The sequence below is a fragment of the Triturus cristatus genome, chromosome 7, assembly GCF_964204655.1.
Source record: "Triturus cristatus chromosome 7, aTriCri1.1, whole genome shotgun sequence".
Lineage (NCBI taxonomy): Eukaryota > Metazoa > Chordata > Amphibia > Caudata > Salamandridae > Triturus > Triturus cristatus.
Window position 1 is genome coordinate 1,334,742,689 of NC_140590.1, and position 25,319 is coordinate 1,334,768,007.

A 25,319-nucleotide genomic window follows, 5' to 3' on the forward strand; every position below is an offset into this window, starting at 1 on the left:
AAGTTACAATCGCATGGTTTTGAGACGATAAAGAAAATAAGTTGGTTTCATATGGGAGAAGGCACGAGATCCAAGGACAAGCTGTTGCAATGGGATGGCCATAGAGAAGTCTGTGTAAAAGAACGCTCATAGTTGTACCCATTGTGGAGTACGTGAGAGAGGTGCACCATGGAAGTTCGACCTGTAAATAACTGGTTGTTGGGTTTAGGGATATGCCCACATCTTCCTTGACTTTGGAGAGGGAGATCTCAGAATGACCTCTTACCCTTGCATTAATAGCTTTATTCTACTTGACCCATCTCAATGGTGGAGAGACTTCTTAGGAAGACTACACAACTGTTACCTTTTCCTCTTAATCCAAAATGCTTACTCATTAACATAGGGATTTCACTATAGCATTAGAGTAGGGATAGATTTAAATATTCTTCATTCACCAGCCTTCAATGCAGGAAATTTTTACTTATGCTTCTTGATTGTCTGTATCCTTCTTCTTGAGCTAATAGTTTTGTTCATGTTGCACCGTCTGAATTGGGTGCGTAAATTTGGTTGTATGCTATTTCCTTTGTATTTCTATACACTCGTGTTGAGGTGTGTTTATGCTGTTATTTTTGGCTTTGTTATAAATTTAACTAACCTTCCTTAACGGTCCTTTGGTTAATATGTATCAGGAAGTGGTGTTTTTAAATTGACTTTGCATTCATGATTTTCTCCCCTTCACACTTTCATGCTGCTTAAAAGACCCATCAGAGTGTCTCTCTAGAACAGTACCAGACCGACTAGAAACAGCCCTCCCAGTTGGTAGCTGAGTAGGATGGTTTACACATGAAGTAAGGGAAGAATCTAGAATTGGTTTAGAATAGGTGGAGCCTAGAACCCCAAAAGGCCCCGAACCAGAGCCCAATGATCAAGAACGGAAGGCGAAGGAATCTAGTGGAGACCATTGGAGTTTGACATGCGGCGAGATCAGAGGTGAAGTAAGGATTAACAGGATGTGTTTAGACTGTTGGATTGTTGGAATAGTTTGATTGTGTGATGTCTTGCAGGGTTAGAGTGGGAGTCGAGTGAATGTGGTTTTGGGTCTGACGTGGCGCAAGGATTAAGATTTTGAGTTGCGGGTCCTGAAGGGGCCTAAGATCCTGGAATATTGAAATGTGTAGAAGGCACAGCAATTCTGATTGTCTGACCGTAGAATTGAGGAGTTCTCATGAGATGTCATCAGCAGTTCCACCTAAGACAAGGAACTTTGTGTGAATGGGACGTATGGGAATCATCTAGTGGACCTTGTGTACAGAGGTTAACTATACTGGTTCGGGTGATCCACGCGGGTCAAGGGTTACTGTGTGCGAATGCATTTGAGTGGTTGGATTCTATCAGTCTTTTAGAATGGAAGACAATTACAGACCTAATATGGTTGTGTGAGCGAATGCGTACGGAGAAATTGCGAAGGAGGGTAAGTTGCTGCGAGGAGTGAGAGTGATGTCAGATTGTGCCGTGCTGCAATAGGTCGGTTGGTGTTACGCAGCACGGGGATTGATTGGCAGTATGCAGGAATACTCTGTGGCTGACAATATCATTTTGCCGTATCAATTGAACAAATATTGCATTTTTGTTGGGGAAAGTTCCGTAAAGTGTCAAGATCATGCGATGCTTTAGGATGTTACGGTATCTCTTCAGAGGTGATGAAGGGGTTGTCACTCGAGTGGGCGAAGAGTTGCCACCCGAGGATACTCCAGTTCACTATATAGCGGCAAATGTTGGGCTCCATACTATAATTTGCCTCCAAAATTGGCACAAAATCACTAAAAAGAAGGGGTAGTTGTTATTTCCCCACTTTGGCACTTTCAGGCTAGAGGTACTGAACCAACTTAGAAGGACAATGTTTGCAATGCGACCTTTGCCCATACACACAGTTTGAGGTGCTAGATGCATGGATGCATGGAGCTCATGTACTGTGAGTGAAGGGGTGATGGGTCTCGATCCCTTACTAGCCGTTAAGGAATAGAGCAAATTTAGCTGTGCAGGTTGCCCCTGACAGGGGGATACCCCTAACCCCCTAAAAATGAGCAAGTTCCAAGGTGGGTGTCAGGGCAAGTCCAGGTAATAATATTATTCCAGAACAAATTCCAATACAACGGATTCTTTGTGTTAAAAGTTTATTTATCGGTATTGTCACTCATAGAAGAACATCTGAGTGAGTGTGCGAAAAAGACAGCCAACATGTGTTTCGCCCCATTGAGTGGCCATCCATACTTGGGGCTTCCTCAGGGCGTATATGAAGCTTTTAAAGATTTGGGTTGTCTTTGTAAAATTGGATCCTGATTACATCTGGGATAATCACGGCATTACGCCGTGATTATCCCTGTCTGTTATTTTTTCGCACACTCACTCAGATGTTGTTCTATGAGTGACAATACCGATATATAAACTTCTAACACAAAGAAACCAGCGTATTGGAATTTTTTCAGGAATAATATTATTACCTGGACTTGCCCTGACACCCACCTTGGATGGAGCTCATGTAGGCAGAGAGAGAAATATCAAGGGAGGATGAAGAAAACCATGAAGGTGTATCTGAATGCACAGTTTGATGCTAGGCTCAAGAGGTGAAGGCTGGATACCACTGAGGGAGAGAGGTTATACCCAGTATTAGTTGATCACAGGACAAGGAGAGAAGGGCAAATGGGAGTGGCAGTAGTGATGCTGAAGACAGCCTATTGGATGGGTTGCTAGCTGAGCATCCACCACCTTACAGTTTACACTCGGGAGAGGTAGGAGGACTCCTGATAATATGGGAGGTATATCAGCCGCAGTAGCTCCTGATCAAGGGGTTGTGGGAATGATAGCAGCAGGAACAAAAGGTACAGAAGTGTCCATCTTGGGAGATATGGAACCGAATGGTGACAATGCTACTTAACGGTTGCTAGGAGCTTTTACAGTACTGGTTTCCATTGGACCTGTCATTCCTGTTTATGATTCAGGCTCAACTGGGAGCTCTAGACAAAGACAATCCATGCACATAAAAGGGACTCCTATGGGAATAACAGGGAGAGTGGAGAGGGGTTTCCATCCTTTACTGCCTTAGGAATGCAGTACCCCTCTAGTGGCTACACTCGACCCTTCTAGAGTACGGATTGGTTCAAGTACTATGAGATCTGTACCTATGGTAAGCACTAGTTGAGATCTACGAATGTGGGAAACTCCCATGAGAGGACCTAGTGGTACGTCTCAAGAAGTAAGTACAAGTCAGAGAACACCTGAGAATCAGCACGTCTTAGACTTTGCAGACTTGGAGTCATGGTTGAGGGACCATAATAACAGCAAAGAGAGCCAAAGAGAGCCAGAATAGTAAGCAGAGTCAGAATAACATCAAGGCTGCAATGAAGGTGAAGCTAGTGTATGTGGTGAGAATGACGGCAGAATTAGATGAGATCATTGATGTTAGTCTACCTCTAGACAGAAAAGAGAGATATAAGCCAGATTAGATGTTGTTTATGGCTAAGGATGTCACCTGGAGGGCAAGACAAGCACATGAGAAGATGTCGGATTTGGCTCAGAGGTATGGGGTAGATTTATCTCAAACGAAGGCATTGCAGGCAAATCACAGGCTTACCTACAGTGACCAAGAGTTAGAGGAAAAGAGAGTGACTGGATTGAGGACATACATACGGGAACTAGTAATAGGAATGAGGACTTGGAATATGCTCAATACGTGGGAAGAGAGGTGGTCAAGGAAGAAGAGCAATAGAAAAGCTAGTGTATGTGGTGAGAATGAAGGCAGAATTAGATGAGATCATTGATGGTAGTCTACCTCTAGACAGAAAGGAGAGATATAAGCCAGATTAGTTGTTGTTTATGGCTAAGGATGTCACCTGGAGGGCAAGACAAGCACATGAGAAGGTGTCGGATTTGGCTCAGAGGTATGGGGTAGATTTATCTCAAACGAAGGCATTGCAGGGAAATCACAGGCTTACCTACAGTGACCAAGAGTTAGAGGAAAAGAGAGTGACTGGATTGAGGACATACATACGGGAACTAGTAATAGGAATGAGGACTTTGAATATGCTCAATACGTGGGAAGAGAGGTGGTCAAGGAAGAAGAGCAATAGAAAAGCGACAGGAGAGACACCTATTCTAGGTAAGGGAACACAGGGAATAGAAGCATACCCGTTGTGGGAGGTGTCCAATGGAGGATATGTGCATGTCCCTTGGAGTTGGGGTGATCTTGCTGTGTTCACAAACGATTTCCCAAGATTAAAAGAGAAACCTGATGAGTGGTATAAGCAAGTCGTTTGTTTTATTTAGATCTCAAAAGTGTTGTTGATTGATTTAAACACCTTGTTTGAAATTGCGGTTCCTAGTGATGTGTGGTCTGCTTTTTAGATAGCTGTTGAGAGGCCTAGTGCTGAGCAAGAAAGGGACTCAGTAACTCATGGTCTTTTGCCGTTTGTCATGATGAAGTACGATCTGGTGATCACATGATTGCAGTCCAAAATAGCCCCACAGGATATCGATTGGGTCAATATAGATTGAACAAACCAGGATCCTAAGGACCCTGTACATATATATTATGAAAGGCTGTTACAAGCCTTCAAGCAGTACAGTGGGTTAGATACCCTTGACCCTAAAGAGATGGGACAATTTGTGTCCAAATTTGTGACTGGACTGAGGCCAGAGACCAGCCTCATGATTCAACAGCATCTGATCTGCTGGCAAAACAAATCTGCAGACGAAATCCTACCAGTATGCCAGGTACTGTAGTGAAGAGGTGGATTCCAAACACAGGAGGATAAAGGAGAAATTGATGTTGGTCCAAATGCGTAATGCCCAGAAAGGAGAACAGGTGCAGGGGATGATGGGAGCTGTAACTCATGGTCAGGGGAACACCCCAGGAGGCATACAAGTACAACAAATTGTAGGACCAAGAGGTCAGGGAAGAGGGAGAGGTATCCCTATAGATCCAAAGACAGGGATAGATGTCACCACACTGAAGAAGTCCAATGCATGTCGTTTTTGTCACAATTTTGGTCCCCTAATTGGGAATTGGAAACACAAGTGTCGCCTCAATCCTGCGAACCAAGGGCAGGGGGGAGAACTCATACAGATGGCAGAGAGTGTGAATCAGTTACCGATAGTGACCAGGCCAAGAACATTTAATGCAGGAGGGAATCAGAACCAATTAGTGCAAGTGCCTCAGCCTCCGAGAATTCCACAGGGCTATTGGACATACCACCAGATACCCTTGGTGGAGTCTCTGGATGGATTTGGTCTGGACCTGTCCGTATGACGGTGCCTGAGAGGGGAGGAAGACTATACACTTGGCGCAGACTTTGAGGTAGAAGAGAATGGGCCATATGTAGAAGCAAATGTGGATGGTCATCCCATTACATTCCTGATTGATACTGGTGCTACCCATTCTACTGTGAGATCTGCAGTAGCCCCTAACATGCACCTCTCAGGAAAATTGATCCAAGTTGTAGGAGTTGCTAATAAAAAGATGACAAACCCTTTGATGGAAGAGATGCCGGTGAAAATTGGGACTTTCCAGGCTCACCATCAGTTCATGGTGTGTGATTCCATTCCAGTATGTTTGTTAGGATGTGATCTGTTGTGCATATTGAATTGTATCATCTACTTCACACCAAAGGGAATTGAATTGCTGACCAATTATGAGGACATTGCTTTCAAATTGGCAAATCAGAACCTTTGCACTACTTTGTTTTCCTTACTGAGAGTGGAGACATGCCACTGGATCTCAGAGACACTGTTTAGGCATTGGTATGGGACTTTTCAGGAGAGGAGATCGAACTGATTCGAGGAGTTGAGCCAGTCCACATACAGGTCAAGCCAAATGCAGAATTTCCAAGAACACCCCAGTACAATCTGACCACGGAAACAGTGGCATGGATTACACCTGTGATTGAGTCCATGATCCCATAGGGCATCCTAAAGGAGATCATGAAAAGTCAGTGCAACTCTCCTGTTATGGGTTTACAGAAACCTAGCAGAAAATATTGCATTGTCCAAAATCTCAGGAAAATCAACAGCATAGTGATTCCAGGTTGTTTCGTGGTACCAAATTCATCTGTGATACTATTCCAGATTCTGTTTGAAGCTGAATGGTTTACAGTATTTAACCTTTGTCAGGAGTTTTTCTCTGTTCCACTGCATGAGGAAAGGTGATTTTTATTTGATTTCCGTCTGGAAATCTATGTCCTAACGTGGTGTTGTATCCCTAAAGGATATAATGAAAGTCCATCCATCTTTAACCACAGCTCGAAGAAGAACCTTGAAAACCTGAGGTTGCCCCGAAACTCAGTACTCGTCCAATACTTCGATAACCTTCTCATTCTGTCTGAGATGTGTGATGCTTGCAGAGATGATACCATTGCCTTACTGATTCACCTGGCTGAGAATAGGCAAACGGTGTGCACGAGTAAGCTTATGTACAGTCTAAACAAAGTACAGTACTTGGGCCATCGGATTGAAAAGGGCAAGGGAAATGTGGCACCAGAAAGAGTGGAGATGATCATGAAAATGAATCCGCCTAGTACCCTAAAAGAGGTTAGAATGGTTTTGGGAATGGTTGACTACTTAAACAATCAAAAATAAGAGAGGGGGGGAATGGGAGTGGGTTAGGAAAATGTTAGGTCCAGTACCAATACTCCCAAGAAATATCGTTATGTCACGTTGTGGTAACTGTTCCTTCAGGAGAAGACAGGGTCAGAGACCAATTAGGTTGCTGAAATAGAAAGAGAAGACAGAGTCTCTAGACGCAGTGTGCCCTAACCGGGTGAGATGGGGAATCTCTCCTTTAGATACTAGTGCCCTCACACACCCTTGCGAGTGTCATGCTTCATCATCGGGCGTTGCTCCTCATGTGGGTGGCGCTGCAGTCCCCCACGGGCCCCGCAAGAGGGCTCTTTGTCAGAGGTCTTTTGTGTGGACGCCGCAGTTGTGCATGCGGGTGTGAGGGTCTAGGGAAAAAAGGGGTGATAGTTGTGTGTGTGGTATCTTAAAATTACCCTCCGGAGCCGTAGGGATAGCTTTATTCGTCGGTCCGGGGATAGGATTAAAAATAAAGCAGGGCCAAGGGCAGTCCTCTATTAATAGATAGCATAAGGGACGGGGTATTTCTCCGCTGCTCCTAGTGCCCGTGTGTGATAAAAAGTGCGCTGGTCAACATGTTTCGCGCCGTCGTTGGGTCCCTAATGGATCCCCTCACGCTTCGTCAGGACCAAAGAAAGTGAAAAATTGTGAATAGTAAAAGGAAGAGAGTGAGACACTCTTAGTCCCAAAAGTACCTCTTAATCAGGTTTGGTAATGCATATTTCGCAATGGGGGACACTAGTTCATGTGTCCCAGCCTAGTACCTGTGGGGATGAAAGGGAGATAAAAGGAAGGGGAACACACAAATAAAGACTTTAAAAATTATCGCAGTTCACACAGAGTCTGAAATAAAGAAGAAGGTCAGGTGCCCTGGAATGCATATTGGTTGGTGGGGTACCAATCATCAATGTCTCAGACAGTGGCATGCGCTTCTGTATGAGATGCTAATAGTCATATAACAACAAGCAGCAATAGTGAACATAGATCACACAAACAAAAGTGCATAAACATTTATATATGGTGCAGGTGGAGCTGAGAGCTCTAGTACTCAATCGAGGTGGCCACCCAGGTGACGCACCTGAACGGCACGAAATGGTGTTAGAAGCTGCGTGTTGGGTGAACTATAATGCAGCGTATGAGGACCCATCTTGTAGTATAGTTTGTTTATGGTGCGTTTGTTTACAAGGATACTAAGTGCACTGCAGTCGGGGAAGCGTAAACAAAACATTAAAACTCACTGAACAAAATCAAAAAGTGTACCCCTGACGAGAAGGAAAAGTGCCCCCTCATGAGTCCAGCCGGGGGTGGGGGTAGTCACTGTGGAGTAAAAACAATGGTGGGTCAAATATTTAGTTACTGACATACCTATTTAGCAGCGATCTCTCAGGGTAGAAGCAGTGAAGTGATACTCACGTGGGTCCACCCTCACTCAAGCCTATTCACCTGCCCAGCCAAATGCGGGACTCCGGAGTAATGGTGTTGGAGTTGCTTCAGTATAAATGCCGGTGAATGGCGGAAGTGTGTGTCTGAGCGGGGGGCGTCTCCCTACGGAGAGCCAGAGGCTCACCCGGAAGTGAGGTCGGCAGGGAGGAGAGGTGGCCATATTGGATTGGGGACATAAACATGTAATGAGCGCAGAATGCGCTATGATTTGTCATATTAATTTTGAGAAAAGCAAAGAGCGAGTTTCCCGAAAGAAATTCGGACAAAGTATTAATAAAATGAAAAATACTTTAGGATGGACACAGATGATATGTACTCTATGAAAGATTGGTGAGTGGGGGTAACTTGGAGTTACGGAGCACTACAGTCTCCTCAAGGGAGTAAAGCATTGAGAGCTGAACTGCTTCAACGAGTCATTGAGAAGATTGCCTCTAATCTGGGTTGTGAATTGAACTGTGAACTGTAAATAATTATTTGAAGAAGATAACCAAGGCCAGAGTAGAAGAAGAATACATTTAGGGATCCTATCTAAGAAAAGAAGAAGAATGAGGGCTAGGGAGGTCTTCTGAGCTGTGTAAATACTGTAAAGAAGGGACTATTGAAAATAATGTTTCAACTTGTCAAATGTGGAGATTGTAGGAGAAAAGAGACTGTGTGCTATTCATCTTCTTGAACAGTGATTCGAGTTACTCTAAAATGGAGTCTGGAAATTTGAATTGTAGGCACAAAGGTATTGTAGGTGCACTCATTATTGGGGTGATTTTCGTAATAGATGTAGTCATTATAGAATCAGTTTTAAGTTCACATGAAAGTAAGGAACATGGGGTAGGAGTTTGTGGGACATCCACACCTACTACTGCTATCTCAAAGGAGGGTACACTAGGATCTGAGAAAGGCTTAATGGAGCAGACTAGTCACTACCTTCATGTGGACCTGTCTAAGGAAGATTATACACTAAATGCTTACGCTAAGTTGCTGTATGAGTATATAGATGGAAGCTAGAGATTGTTATGTGTGCCTGCAATTACCTGCATCAGTTGAAGAGGGAATCACTTACCATCACTAACCCTTGACCTATCCATTAGTTGTAGCTTACTCCTTAGTATGTTATATGGAAAAGGTCATTAGGAGTACAACTTCTCAAAGTATGATGTGGTACTTTCAGAAATACTTGTATATAAAGATTTGAATAAGTACGATGCCAAAGGATAGCAGAAAGAATGGGGAATTATTTCACACCAATTGTAACAATAGATACTGCTTACGCACATAGACATAATTTTATTTGCATATTAACAGATATAGAAAATAAATGTATAGACTAGGTAGAAGATAGGCGTAGGAGATTAGTTAATAATATTGATAACATGGATAAGGATTCTGATTGGACCAAGGAGGAGTTAGCTCATCAGGCTAAAGGGAGTTCTGGTCCGATAGCTCTAGATGGGCAACAGCGAGGAAGGCTTTGCATACGACAAGTTGAGAGTAGTTACAATTCTCTATTTTTAGGGCAGAGTGTATGCAATATATATATATTTGGGGTCAATGGCCCTTGGAAGACATTTTTGCAGGAGTCAGTTTGCCTGGTACCGAGAGCATATTTTGTGTGTGGTAAGAATGCGTATGTACGTATGCCGAGAAAATGGTATGGTACGTGCTATTAGGGGGTTGTGTTTCCAAAAATATACCATGTGGATGATTTGAAGAGTCCTGAAGGAAGATCAAAAAGTAGGGCAAAACGAGGATTGAGTGCAGCAGAGGTTGTGGGGGACATCTTCGGAGCAACAATACCTAGTTTGGGAATAGTGCTTAATGATGTCAAAATAAGAAGACTGTCTACTATAGTGAATAAGTTGTCTGTTAACATAGCTAAGTCCTTGCTACTCATTGATGGGGAGATGGTCTCGATAAGGGTGATGGTGATGCAGAATAGACTTGCATTAGATGTCCTGTGCAAAAGAGGGCAGAGTCTGTTGGATTCTGAAGGTCCTACAGTGTTGTACTTATATCCCTGATAAAAGTAAAGATCCAATGGGATATATTAGCTATATCACTGATATTCATCTGGACATACAAGATTTGGCAGCCAAAGGAGTTTGGGATAAGGTTGGAAAGGGATTTGGTGCAGTTGGAAGGTGGTTTACAAATCTGGGAAGTGGAATTTTTGGATCCATCTTGAAACCAATACTGATTATAAGAATCTGTATCATTGTTTTGGTTGGAATTATGGGGGCATATAAATGGCATAGAGCAAGGCAGTTGGAGAACTCCTTAATGGAAAGGAAAAGAAGGATGGAATGACTGCAGGACAGTTACTATGGAAATTTGAAGCGAATGGGGAAGTTCAGGCAAAGAAGACTAGGTACCACATCTGTTAAGGTTGGTTTACTCTACAGGGGATTTTGGAGATTATTATGATGACTCAACGTCATCAGAGAAGGAACTGATGGAGTGTATATTTCGTATTTGCATTTTACTCATTTTTTCGGGTGCATCATAATCACTTGTAGAGAGCACACTCATTTAATCCTGTCTTGTGTAACTGTGAGTGTTAGAATTGTGAACCGCGATAACATATCTATGTGATATATTTTAGTTATTGATAAGGTAGTATGAAGAGTTAATGTAGGAATTAAATGTAAGTAGCAGAATCGATACAATGAAGAAACCGTGTTGTGAAGCTTGAAACTACTTCATGTATTAGATGTGTTTAATAATAATAATAATAATACTTTTTTTAATTTGGTAAATGTGTTAGCTGAAATGAAATGTAGTTTTGAAACTCGTAATGTTTAAATGATGCGTACTTATGTTAGCTAAAGCTGTAGGCCTGAATTGCAACCCCTGACAACTCTCGCTTTAGACCTAATGTTCCGAATTTCATGTGCACTGTGGAAGTTGTTCTTTCTCACGTTTTGCATTGCAGGTGGAAAAGCATTTATTTTTGGCAAAGTAATGTCTTTGTTTTCGCAGCTAGGCAAGGAGAGAAGAAGTTACAATTGTATGGTTTGGAGGCGATAAAGAAAAGAAGTTGGTTAGCATGGGAGAAGGCACGAGAACCCAGGACAAATTATTGCAATGGAATGTATATAGAGAACACCGTGGAAAAGTATGCTCATGGCTGTACCCGTGGTGGAGTACGTGCGAGAGGGGCACCTTGGGAATTTGACCCGTGGATAACTGGTTGTTGGGATTAGGGATAGTGCTCACATCTTCCTTACCTTAGGAGAGGGAGCATCTCAGAATGAGGTCTTCCTCTTGTGATAGTGGCATTATGTTACTTAACCCATCTCAATGGTGGAGAGACTTCTTAAGAAGGCTCCATGACTGACACCTTTTTCTCTTAATCTGAAATTCTTACTCATTAACATAGGGATGTCACTACAGCGTTAGAGTAGGGATAGATTTAAATGTTCTTCATTCACGAGCCCTCGGTGTGGGGAAATTTGGACTCTTGCTTCTTGATTGTCTGTATCCTTCTACTTGACCTAATAGTTTTATTCATGTTGCACCGTCTGAATTGGGTGTGTAGATTTGGCCCTTATGCTGTTTCCTTTGTATTTCTATACCCGCGGTATTTATAAATTGACTGTGCATTAATGATTTTCTCTCCTTCACACTGTCATGCTGCTTGAAAGACTCATCGGAGTGTGTCTCTAGAAAAGTTCCAGACCGACTAGAAATGGCCCTTTCACCTGTCATATGCATTGTCCTGGCATGGGAAATGGTGCTATGATTGATAATAGTCAATCAATCAATCAATCAATTAGCATTTGTAGAGTGAGGCACAGTCACCCCTGGGGGTGTCTGAACGTTGGGCTGTAAGGTCACCCCCTGCAACAGGTCTTGAGGAAACGGCAGGAAGAGGGTAGAAACAGGCAGAAAAAAGTAATTCAGAGGGCAGAAAAACGAGTGAGCAGAAAAGGCAGAGCAGAGGGCAGAAACACAAGCAGAAAAGGAAACACAGCAGAAAAGGACAAAATAGAGGGCAAAATAACGAGCAGAAATGGCCAAACAGAGGACAGAAAAACAAGTAGAAAAGGCAAAACAGAGGGCAGAAAAACGAGCATTAAAAGGCAAAACAGAGGGCAGAAAAACAAGCAGAAAAAGACAAAATGAAGGGCAGAAAACCAAGCAGAAAAGGCAAAATAGAGCAGAAGAGTGCAAAACAAAGGGCATAAAAATGAGCAGGAAAGGCAAACAGAGGGCTGAAAACAAGCAGAAAAGGCACAACAGAGGACAGAAAAACAAGCAGAAAAATGCAAAACAGAGGGTGAAAACATGAGCAGAAAAGGCAAAACAGAGCAAGAAACAAGCAGAGGAGGCACAACAGAGGGCAGCAGGTAGACATGCAGCAGAGGTTAGTGGACTACGGGCAAGATGGACAGGAGAACTGTTTCAGGGGGAGTTGGCACTAGATAGGCGATTGTGCAAATGAGACCCAGACAAAAGTAACAAAATGGTTTTTGAGTTATGACTGTCGTAGAAATGGGTTGGTTGTATGAGTTGGCTAGATTAGGCAGTGAAACTCTAATTTTTCCCTTTTTAGTAAATCTTGGATGGGTAAGTTGGTGATCCACACTAGACCTAAGGGGGTTTTGGCACGTGGCTACTTATAAAAAATATGGGAGTTGCCGATTGTGGGCCCTAGGATGGTTTGGGGCGCTCGAGGGAACCTCACTATATGATCTATTATATAACAGAGTACATGGGAGATTGAAGTGATGTAAGGCCCCCTGTTTATGGGAGTGCTCTCATTCCTCTTTATGGCCTACTGGAGGGGGCTCAGGGTGCTGAGATTCCATCAGTAGTTGTACTTTTCCACTTAAGTTCTCTATTTCTGCCCTCAAGGAATTAATGACTTCCCAGAGTTCATTTATATGCATGCTGGGTCCCTCAGCTTCTACCAGCTGAGAGGTAGGAGCTAAATTCACTTTGGGGTTATGTGTGGGCTCAACACTAGAAGCCCAGGGGGAAAAGTGGTTGGTACACACAATTGTAGGTTCTGGAGGGATTTATGGCTGGGATAGAATACACAGTTGGGGATTAATCCTAACGTGGCCCACCCTCTCCATTTATTTAAGATTGGTGTTAGGAAGTGGCAAGGATTTAAGTTTGCTGGCCATTTTATTGAGTAAGGGAGGTACTTGGGGATTTTTGGGGTTTGGCACCAGACTTGCTTGAAGTCCCAGGATGCAAGATGTGCTCCACTTCCACAATAAGATTGCCTATATCTTGCAAGGTGCAGATCTGGGAGGAATTTTCAGGAGCTTTTTTTATCAGTAGGCTCACCTGAGTATTTTTCTGTGAGGAATTTTCAGGAGCTTTTTTTATCAGTAGGCTCACCTGAGTATTTTTCTGTGCACTTTCTTTTCCACATTTCAGCTCGATAGATTTGCAGCCTCCCCAGCAAGGAGAGGTGAATTGTAAGAATATCCCCAGTCTGAAAACTACTGAGGGAAGAACGCAGGATGCAGGGAAGCTTAGACCCTCAACTTGTGTCAGGAGAAGCAGTAAGGAAGCGTTTTATCGTGATGCTAAATGGACAACAACTTGGAAGTAGGGATTAGGAGTCCCAATCTGGGGAAAGGGCAGCAATAAAACAAAATTTGCATACCTGCTGCCCCTTCTACCCACAAACAAGCAGTAGTCTATACAACAAAAAGCAATATAATAATGCTAATAAATAATCGACATATGGCCTGAGGCTGACCTTAAATTTGAAATTTCCCCATGCACAAGTCCTGGGAAGGAGAATAGTGTGTTAGCACCCCACAAGACCCAATGAAGGTTACGTGACACCAGGAGCGGGGCAACATAAGTCTTGATCTGTGCGAATTGAGCAGACCAAAAAGATGCAACATGCAGACCATCCAGTTCCTATCATAACGAGGGGCGAGCGGGATTTTCCTTTTGCGGGCGCTCGGACCACTTGCAGTCATTTGTGTCCAGCATCTCCCACTGCTTAGTTGACATGAAAACACGGGTCCCACTCAGCCAACAGTCAAGAATTATCAAATGTCAAAAGTGGGGCGAGGGGAAGAGATCGTACCCCTAGGGAGCAGTTGACTGGCTGTAGGGCCAAGGGGGTAGCCCCACCTCGGCTCCTCCTGGGTCTGATATGCACAGGACGGGCCCGTCCTTGAACTGTCAATTTCCTCTCCCATGATACTAGGCCTCAGTCAGTGCAATATAGCATAATTGACCAGAAACATGGGGAGTGAATGACCAGGACTACCTCTTGAGCCCCTGTAGCAGGTGGGACATTTAGTTCCCCATCAATTTCCTCTATCCAAGCCAATCCATGAAGTGTTTCATCCTGTACTGTAAGGTTCATCTTCACTAACCAGGGGTGTGGGGAGGTGGAGAGGCACTGATTGAGAACAGGGAAAGAAGACTAGTGACTATAATTCAGTGTTGTGTGATCCTCGCCCATATACAGGAAGCATACAAAGTATACATGATATATTAAATCACCCATAGGTTCCCCTTGATTTACCATCTCGCCACACACAAAAAAGAACCTGCAGATATTGCCCCTCCCCCTCCAGCTGGATCCTACATAGGGAATACCTATCCACCATTTTGTCTGTTCTTTTTTCTGTCTGGCCAACAATGTGAGAAGGGTAAGGAGAAGGATGGCTTCTGCGGGGCTCGAGCTGCTGAAGACTTTTTGCATTGCCGGCTGACTTTCCAGCTGGGCAAGAAAGTCGAACATGTTGGTTGTGCATCTCCCTGTCTGTAGGGCTTGGGGGTACATGCAGACAGAAAAGGAAGGAGGACGCAATGTGGGATGAGCCATTGCTCCTTTCTGCTTCCCGGTTCTTGAGCGACCAGGAAACTTAGAGTGCATGTGTCTGCTGGTCACGTTTCTCCCGGCTGTTTTGGTGGGGATAGGATGTATTAGAACCCGGCAGAAACTGTAAGTCAGCACGGTGGATATTGTGTTGACCATAATGCGGGTGTTGTTTGTTGAATTCAAGTCTAACGAATGGTGAAGGAGTTTGCTGGTTATGCAGTGGGACTTTGCTGCCTGCTGTTATAATGTGAAAACATTCAAGAAAGAGGTATCATATGAAGCCCTCTTCCTCATCGGTGTCTTCCGCTTCTTCTCCCCCACCTACAAAATGTTTCAGCGATGGTGAAGAGGCCAGGATCGAGCACCTCATTAAGGAAAGCCTGATTGAGTTTGCCCCTGATAAAGGAAAGGGGCATGATAAACTCCCTCTTTTTTCCTCTGCATATTCTGAGTAGGAGGTAGTGGTTGCTGGCCTGAAGGAATTCAGGGGAAAATATGTTTTGAAATAATTATTGCCTGAATTGATTTGCTAAGATTTATAGGGGGTTTCTGGAAAAGATATTGCCATAGACTTCTTCAGGTTCCCTACTTAGGCAATTTCAGAGTTCTACTCCTCTAGACTTTCCTGTGCATCCTTATATTACAGAGGTCCTTAAAAGGGAGTGAAAGGATCCTGATAAAATTATTCTGCCACGATTTATGACTAAATTATACCTTCATGATATGCAATAAAATCTGCTTGATTCTATTCTAATTGACTTGTTTGTTAATAGTCTTGTGGGGAAGAACTTCACAGGCAGAGGGTGCAGTTGTTAAAGACCCTACTGACAAAAAGATTGACGCAGTGTTAAAGAAAGTATATTCTGATTTTCATTTTGCCCTGAGGGCAGGCATATATGAAACGCATGTGGCAGTCTCTGATTTCTGACCTACAGGCTCTTTTTAGATCTCTGGATGATTTGTCATATTGTTCTAGTCTCTTGGATCACATTGAATGATTAATGGAATATATGTTGGGCATTTCCTTTGATGTAGTAAGAGCTATGGCCCTCTGTGGGGGGGTGGGAGGGATATGTATTGTTGCAAGGAAGAGGTTTTAAAAGACTGGCACACAAACTAGGCACAAAAGGCATCTGCTCTATGTATGCCTTTTCAAGGTAACCAATTGTTTGGGCGTAGCTTGTGGATAAGCTTCACAAGTTTTTCAAAGAAAAAAAAGCATTCCTCTTTGTTAAAGCAGCCTTCTTTGACTAGGCAGTCTTTCAAGACAGAATCTCAGTTTAGACAGCCCTCTTGTAGGCAACCACAGCACTCGCAGGGGAAGTTTAAATTCAAAAGAGGAGGTGATAAAAAGACAAGGACTCCTCCGAAACCTCGGTCCTGACTATATGGTGGCTGATCACGAGTTTGGGGTTGGAGATAGGATCCATAACTTTCTCAAGGTGATGGAGGCATCTACTTGCGACACATGAGGCTCTGGATATAATTCGAGAGGGGTACAAGATAGAGTATGCTTCACTCCCAAAAGACTCTGGGGTCAGACCAACTCCATGATCTGTCAACAAGGAAAATAGACTGGCCCTTTGTCAAGGAATCAATTCTCTTCTCCAGAAGCATGCAATCTCAGAGGTTCCTCAGACAGAGAGGGGCAAGGGGTTATATCCAATAGTTTTTCTGGTGGAGAAATCATTGGGGGAATTTCGAATGGTGTTAGACCTAAAAGCCCTCAACAAGTTTGTGAGATCCCTGCCCTGATGGAAACACTGCAGAGGATAATTCCATTAGTGATCAAAGGGCATTTCATGTGTACGCTGGATCTTCAAGATGTCTATTATCTTGCCGCAATCCATCAGGACCATCAGAAATCCCTCAGGTTTTGTATCAGGAAGCAGCATTTTTTCAATTCCAGATATTGCTTTTCAGGCAGAAGTCAACGCTCTGAGTGTTCAAAAAAGTTGGTGGCTTCCCTGGTGCCCTCATTTCATCTGGAGGGGATTTATCTGTATCCTTTATTTAGACAACTGGCTTCTACACACTCCCACAAATGGGATGTGTCCTTGGTGTGCTCTTGGAGTCAGGATAACGGGTCTCCTGTCAATCAGGGGAAGTGCCAGTCGACCCCTACGGAGGATTAAAGCACTTAGGTCTCCTTGGGGTAATTTAGCTGATGCAGAAGATTTGGTGTCAAGAGTGTTGCAGAGTTTTTCACTGGTCAGTTCTTCAGTAAAACCTTTATTTCCCTTATGAGATCTCTCTCTGATGCTGAAAGCATTGGTCTCCCATCCTTTTGAGCCTTTGGAAATGGTTGATGTTCAATTCGTAACCTTTAAGGTTGGATTCCTGGTGGCAATAACTTTGGCTAGACTATTGGGGAAAAGGGGGCTCTTATGGCAAAGGAGCCTTTTTTTGAGGATGGAGGGGTTTTTCGTCTGGATTCTTCCTTTGTTCCCAAAATGGTCTCACAGTTACATAAGTTCCAGGAGGTTATCCTTTCAGCCTTGAATGTTGAAGGGTGTTCTGATTCGGAAGTTCAATGGGACATCGTGGATGTTAAGAGAGCGCTTTTCGATTGATCTGGATGAGACAAAGTCTTTTTGCAAAACGTATTCCTTGTCTTTTGTCATTTGTGGTCCCAGCTAAAGGTGATAAGGCTTCCTCTTTGTCCATCAGTAGGTGGATAATTCAATTGATTGCTTTGACCTATTCTTTGTCTGGGACTCCTCCCCCAGTTGGAATTCAGGGTAGATCCAACAGAGGGGTTGCTGCTACCGGGCGGTGTTGAAGGGAATTTCCATTTCAGAGGTTTGTCGGGAGGCTACATGGGTAGCTCTGAAAAAGTTTTTGAAGAATTATCACTTACAGAATGTGTGATAATGATAATCCTGGGATAGGTGTTTTGCAGTCTGTTGTTTCTTAAACCTGCCTGATTTGAGTTCTGAATAACAGGAAGTTTGGGTGGAACATTTCTTGCACTTATATTCCGATGATGTGGCCACTACGGACTTACACATCAATCAGGTTGCCTCAATCACATAAATACTGTTTCTAACAATACCGTAAATAATCCTTCACTTGTTTTCAGCCTAGAGGATACTATGTCTGCAATCAGTAAACTAAAAGCAGGCAAAGCCCTAGGACCCGACCTGATACCAGGGGATCTGTACAAATCTGAACCAATGATATGGGGACCATACATAAATCTTCTGTCCAACAGTATACTGGCTGGTGGGGATATTCCTGAAACTTGGAGGGGAGCAGAGGTAATAACTATCTTTAAAAAGGGCGATCCTGCTACCCCCTCCAATTAGACCTATTAGTCTAATCGATAATCTTCAGAAGATTTTCGCCAGGCAAGTTTTAGATAAACTGCAGGAATGGATGGATGCTAATAAGGTATTGTACTTTGCCCAAGCGGGTTTCCATGCCAAAATTAGCACGTGCGATCAAGCCTTCATATTTTCCCTGCTGGCATGGAAGTACGTGCTACTTAGGAAACAGCAGCTCTACATAGCATTTGTGGACCTGCGAGCCACATTCGATTTGGTACCACGTAATTTATTGTGGAAGACCATGCTTGATCAAGGAGCCCCGGAATACCTGGTGTACATAATAGCCAGATTGCACAAGGACAATTATGCCCAGATCAGGTGGGGGAAAAACGGGGAATTGACAGAGAGGATTCCGATTCTTCGGGCGGTGTGCCAAGGGTTTGTTCTCGCCCCCACACTGTTCTACCTGTTCATCAATGATGCGGTTAGTTGTTTAATGGGCTGTAAGAATGATGCCCCTTTGATGAACGATGCAAAAGTCCCCATCCTACTCTTTGCAGATGACTCTCTATTAATATCTACAACTTCCATGGGTTTACAGGCACTATTAGATAAATTCCTGTGCTTCTGCAAAGAGGGGAAACTGTAATTGAACATCTCCAAAACTAAATTTATGGTGTTCACGAAAGTACGGGGCGGCATATGAGAGATCAAGATTTCACATGAACCATTGGAGTGGGTAAAAGGTTTTGACTATTTAGGCATAGGCTTAAATGAGACACTTAGCTGGGAATATCAGCTGAGGAAGAGCTCTCTAATACTAGGCCAAAGATCCAAATCAGTGTTAAGATTTTTAAAACAATCATACACCCAACCCCTTTCACCGGCCCTTTAAATTTATCGCGCATAAGCCCAAAGTGGTGCCCTCTATGGAGCAGAGATATGGGGATTTATCTCTGTAAATAAATTAACGATTTGCGAGAATAACTTTGCAAGGTCTCTTATCTCGCTTCCTATTACAACACCACTCACCCCACTTTTTTGTGATCTTGGGATGAAAAGAATAGGTGACTTAGCTGCCCTGAGACCACTAACTTATTGTCTGCGCCTTTGGACCACCGCGTAATTAATTGACTAACGTAATTCTTTACGGGAAGTCCTAGCACTTAACGGGGCAAAACAGCTACCTTGGTTCAGACATATTGCTAAATGGTGCAAACTACTAAACTTGACGGGCTTATGGGAGAATCCAGAAAGGGCTATTAAACGTGACATTCTGTCGTGACAGCGTTAGAAGCTCAACTGCAAAAGCCACTAACCTGACCAGAAGGCAGCAGGGACGATGTCAGAAGAAAGTTCCTTCCTTCCCGAAAGCGCGTCCCACCCCAGAGAGGAGTAAACAACTCTGTGGACAGATGCCCCACCGGGGAAGAAGGGATTAACTAGGGATGGCTCTGTGAGGCGCTTCTTGAGAGCGACTCTGAAGAGTTTTGGGTTCCGCTGGCGTGTCGTGGGAGAACTGCACCAACTGAAAAGGAACAAAGGCAGGCGTAAGGAGAAAGAACGTAGTCTCTCCTGTGGGGTCTACTACCCTCTTTCACAAGGATTCTTTTTCCCCACCCTTCCTACCTGAAAGCGAGGAGTTTTGATCGACGGAACCCCCTTTTCTTTAAAGGGAAAATGAACAGAAAATCTGGTGCAGGATCTTCATGGTACTGGAGGCTTCAGGAGGGGGATGCGTCCCATCAGAGAAGGCTGTTCCTCTCTCACGCTGTTCTCTGCACAGCGTGGGTGTAGCTGCTCAATGTGGCTTCAACGTGAGTCCTCTCTCTCTGAGAATAGCCTGGGCAGTCTGGATAAACGCGTTGTAAAAGCACGCGTGAAAAGGGCCTAAGTACCTAGGTATACGGGCAGTTTCCCGCTCAATCCGGGAAAACAAAAGGAGTAACAAGGGTCTCGCACTCCCGAGGAGCCCTACCTGATTCTTCGTCGAAGGTTTCGTGAAAGTCTCGGAGACAGGCGCCCGACCTCCGGCGGGGAAGCACCATCCGCCTGGCGCTGACACGTAGTGCAGAAAGTCTCGAATGGGAAGCCTCTCAGGTAACGGGGCTCTAGAAGGATGATTGCACGCCCGACCTCCGGCGGGGAAGCACCGTCCGCCTGGCGTTCCTTGGAGTCGGAACGGGAAAGATTGTCAAGCCCCGCTTCGTGGAACGGGCGGGGCTTATATAGCCGCCCAATCAGTAAGCACGCTGGTTCTGGCGCCGCGTGGGAGAGAAAAGGGGTGTTCTGGGAAGCGTAGTTTTGTGGCCGGGTTGTTGGTAGCCGTATTTCACGCAGGTCATGACACATTCTGACCCTCAAAGCTATGTACTGGAGTGCAGTAGGGGAACATTGTACCAATAATCAAAGAAGTGGTCAGCTGAAATCCAATTCTTTAAATGTTAAATTTAGTTTTCTGTTTGAACCCCTTCTTGACCTGATTTCACCCCCTCTTTCCAAGAGTTTGTTTTGTAGGTTTAGATATGGTAACTTGCTACTGAAATTTCCGGGGAAAGAGGCGATTGACCTGGTTTTAGATTTTTGCCCTGCCTGCCGTGAAGTTTACGAAACTGATGAGTATGTCTTTTTCTTTTGTATAAAGTATCGGCAGTTGCGTAGGAAATGGATTAGACCTTTATGTCTCAATCTGGGAGTAGACAGCACCAGATTGCGTTCAGGATTTAAAATCAGACACATCAGGGCCAATAGTTTTTGCTCTCAGTCGTTTTGTATTTTTCTTTTGGCTGATTCGAAAAAACTTTTTATTACAATAATGAAATCACTCGTTAACTCTTTCCCTTCTTATGTTGTACATGTATCTTAAAATATTAAGTTGGTACATATGGTCCGGTAACCCAAATGTCTGGAAGACTGTATAGCACTCCCTCTTTTAGCTTGACTAGGTCAAATGAATTTTTATATGTTGTTTTTTAACCTGTTTGGGATGTCATTTGTGCTCAAAATGGTTTAATATTATTATAATTGTATATATCTCTGTGTTTTATCTTTTGCATAATTTGAGGGTGTTTTGTACAAATGACCGAATAAAGTACATTGATGATTGATGATGAGTTCTGAATAAGTCACTGTGGGGTGCTGCATTCTTATGTGTGGTCTCTGTGTGTGTTTTATGTTCTCTTTGGGCACAATATGAAAGCCAGAGAGTACAGCTTGGGTATTACTCATTAGTGATGAGAGGGATGAAGACAAGGGGAATCTGGGGGTAATGTCTCATTACTTACCGGTCATCTTTATTAGTGATGAATGGAACGAGGACATCAAGACCAGGAGTACTGAAGATTACCAGTAAGTACTGAGACATTGGGCTGCCTTACTTCTGGTAGCACCGCTGCCTCTAAATGTCTAATGGCATGTCCTTAAACCAAAAAACCTGCTATTTCCCCCCTTACGTTTCTCAGCTCCCTGAATGACAACTGTTTATAGCAGCTTATCCAGGAGGAAGCATGTTAATGCTGTCAGCTGAAAAGGTTAGCTACAAGAGAGGCATGTGCACTTAATTTAAGAAACAATTAAGAATTAAGCTGTGAGGCATATTGCAAGATTGTAGCGAGGATATCAGTAACAGTTGAAGTTTCTAAGCCTATTTCAGTCTACTTACATAGTATGTTGTAGTAAGGAGGCAACATCAGAAAGGAAAGTTGGAAACTTTGTGTCATATCTGCATACCAACCGACCAAGTTGAGTGAGACTCAAACTTGTTATTGCTGTTTTACCACCTTGTTTCATCTTGGCGCTCACTCTCTCCAAAAGTAGTGAAGAGTCTACCCCCAATTTTATAGCCTGACACACAGAGGGAATTATTCTGCTATGACTTCCTAATAGGAAGCATTTCTCCAAACCGCCAAGAAGTCTTATAAATGGCGGATAGTGGTAAGTGAAGCATCTAATGATTGGCACCCAGTGTTGGTTTCTCTATGGAGGCGTCACCCCCCTGTATTTGTTGCCCTTGTATTAAAAATGTAAAATTCTAATGTTAAAAATATATTTAGACCGTTTATATTCTCAGCCGCAGTCCTTTTATTTCAGCTGTCGGCCGAGTGCCCATTGCAAGCAGCAGGCATTCACTTCATAAGTGGGCAGGGAGGTGGGGCATCATTATAGATAGCACATAGACTGGCTGGGTCTGAAGACGTGCTAGTGCACTTGTCGGGTTGGACAGGTGTTTTCTTACGACCAACCCGACATGCGCACTTGAGTCCTCTCCTACTAGCACAACGATAGTGAGCAGGGGATCACAGCCGTAACCACCCTGGTCTCTTAAGGAACGCTGACTTTGCTTGTTCCATTCAATACTGGTGCTGTTCTTTATGCTGTTTGATGATATAAACAGAATGGGAGCAGCGTCTGGATGGGCTTAGGAGAGACGAGGAGTAGGCCTAGACTTGGAGGCAGCATTGGGGTGGGAGGTTTGGCTTTAAAGAAGAACATAGTAGTATGAGTAAACACACGGGAAGCCCAAGAATCAATCGGGACCAAGGGTAATCTATAGTTTAAGAAACAAGGGTACCTAAGTAATTAGATAAGAACCAATACTCTGGAGAGAAAATAATATCCAGGACTTATCCAATTGGACATATAACAAACGTTTTATTCCAATTAGACAATAAAACATTGAAGATCGACCCCACCAGGGTAATCCTCAATAAGCGTTAAACAGGCAAAGAACATCAGGTGACCATCAATAATGTACACAAAAAAAGGTCACTTATTCACTATTCATAGAACAGAACACTACTGCACCCAAGAATCATATATACATATTTAGAGGGTCAGAGTGTTATCAGGTCGATGACGTTTCGATCCATTATTAATACAGGATCATCATCAGGACAATAGAAGTATATGCCTGATTGTATGAATTATATACAGAAAATATAAATTGTTAACACTTATCACAGCATAGCCTGGTCAATTTATACGAGGAGCTCAATCGTCGGGCAGGTAATTTACAAGAATTACCAGATGCACCAATCCATAATAATCCAAAGGAACATCCAAGTTACGGTAGAAGCATACAGGAAATGCTTCTACAGGAATATGCAGTGCCACGCTGCTTGATGGACCCCATTTTTGCAGTCAAGTCCGTGCAGCAGCGTGGCACTGGGATAAACTGACCAAGTTAGGCTGTGATAAGTGTTAACTATTTATATTTTCTGTATATAATTTATGCAATGAGGCATATATTTTTGTAAAAGGGAGAAAAGTGGAAGAGGGATTTGTAACCATACTGGAGGAGTAAAGCAAGAGGAGACTACTATAATGGGCATGGAATACAGGGAAGAGGATCTTTAAAAAATGTGAAGAAAAGGAACGGGGGCCTAACAATGGAAAGCCTTAAGTGAAGCCAAAAAAGATCTTGAACGAAGGAACCTTTAATCGAGAAAGCTTCCACTTGGTTAGTTTTATCAATCTGGTGAAACCCCTTCTTGCTAAAAAAAGAAAAAAAACATCAAAATTGGTTCAACAAAAATATTTAATCAGAACCACTTTCTTCAAGCTGGTTTGTTGTCCAAAGCATATGCCACCAAATAAAACTGCAAAATAAATAAATACATGAAATTTGTTATAAGATATGTAATTTCAGGATAGAATTTTCTAAAGAAATTCAGGACAATATGAAAACCTTTCGAGAATTGATATCTGTTGTCAAATTTAAATGGCTATTTTTGATATTTGTGAATTCATATTGTTCCACTGATTGTTGTCATCTTTTCAACGTTTTATTTTAAAACCTAAAACAAAAGAACAGGCATAATCTTGGCAGCAGTGGCCGATTTCATACACAGAGCAGGTAGGGCATTGGTAGCAGGATTGCTAATTTGAGCTTGGTTCAGACACAGGTGTTCATTGATTTATTTAATGATGTTTTGCAGTATGTAAAGTATGTAGATACATCATCTTGTGATGGCTTATCATCAGCACATTTAAGTAAGTTTGGAAGTGGAATCTCGGACTGTGCTTCTTTTTCTAGCTTAAGGCATTATAATGGGAGGTGTACACTGAGATGGCACTACAAAGAACCTTTTCGTGGCCTGGTTCCTCTGCCAAGGGTTATCATACAGCCTACGATGGTTGTCGTCATGGTTTCCTTGAAGATGGCTTGTCAGTCTTCTTCTTCCTTAATGTTGGGAAGATTGGGCAGTACTTTCAATTCAGGTTTCCCATATTTCCATAGTCTTGCTCTCATAACTTCTAGAGTTTTTTCCATGTTTATTTCACTTGAATTCCACCTGCCAGATTGCCCAGGTAGTAATAGGACTTGGACTCCGGGCCAGTGCATGGCAAGGGCTGTCCGTACATTTTAAAACTGTCCTCTGACTCCTATTCTCCACACTTTAGAGTCTGGTTCAAATGACTGCATAAATGCATTGGAGAAGCCCTGAAATGCACATTGCTGTATTTGAGTTTCACTTTAAATTCCATCTTCTGTACCACTTACACACAAGGGATCCAGACACATCACAAATGCACCAAATTCACCCTACTACACAAAGACAGGGTAAACCATGTCCCATATGGATGGAGAAATGGAACCAATGATAGTGGGCTGGTAGACAATTCAAAACAGGAGTGTCCAGAAGGCAACCATCCCTATCATGGAACCAAATAAGAAAGCTTGTCCTGCAGGTATCAGACACTGTTACCACAGTCAGTCCTCCACAACCTGTCAAGCTGATGGTAATCAAGCTCAGCAAAGGTGGGTGGGGAGAGTGAGCACGCTGTGCCCCTCCAGTTCACAGGGCCCAGCTCTGGGTGCTCTCAGCATAACTTTGGGCCGTCATTGTCAAGAACTTGAGGAATGGGTGCACACTATGCAGAGAAATGCCAGAGTCCTTTTCAATCCCGACACATATACTGTGTTACAATGATCTATGCAGCACAAGAAAAGATGCCTCATTAGTTCCATCCAGTGACTAGGAGAGGGAGTTATTTTCTATGCGTCATAAGTTGTACAGCAGTGTTGCTGACAAAAGTGTTGATGTAGGAGGAGAAGTAGAGGCCAGTAGCAAACTCACTGACTATGGTCATTACTTTTGCTGCATATGTTGGGATTATGAGTTGGGCAAGGAGAGAGCTTCCGTCTGAAGAGCACAGCAGTGAGAGCAAGCACGAGAAGGCGGAGGACGCCGTCTCTCCTC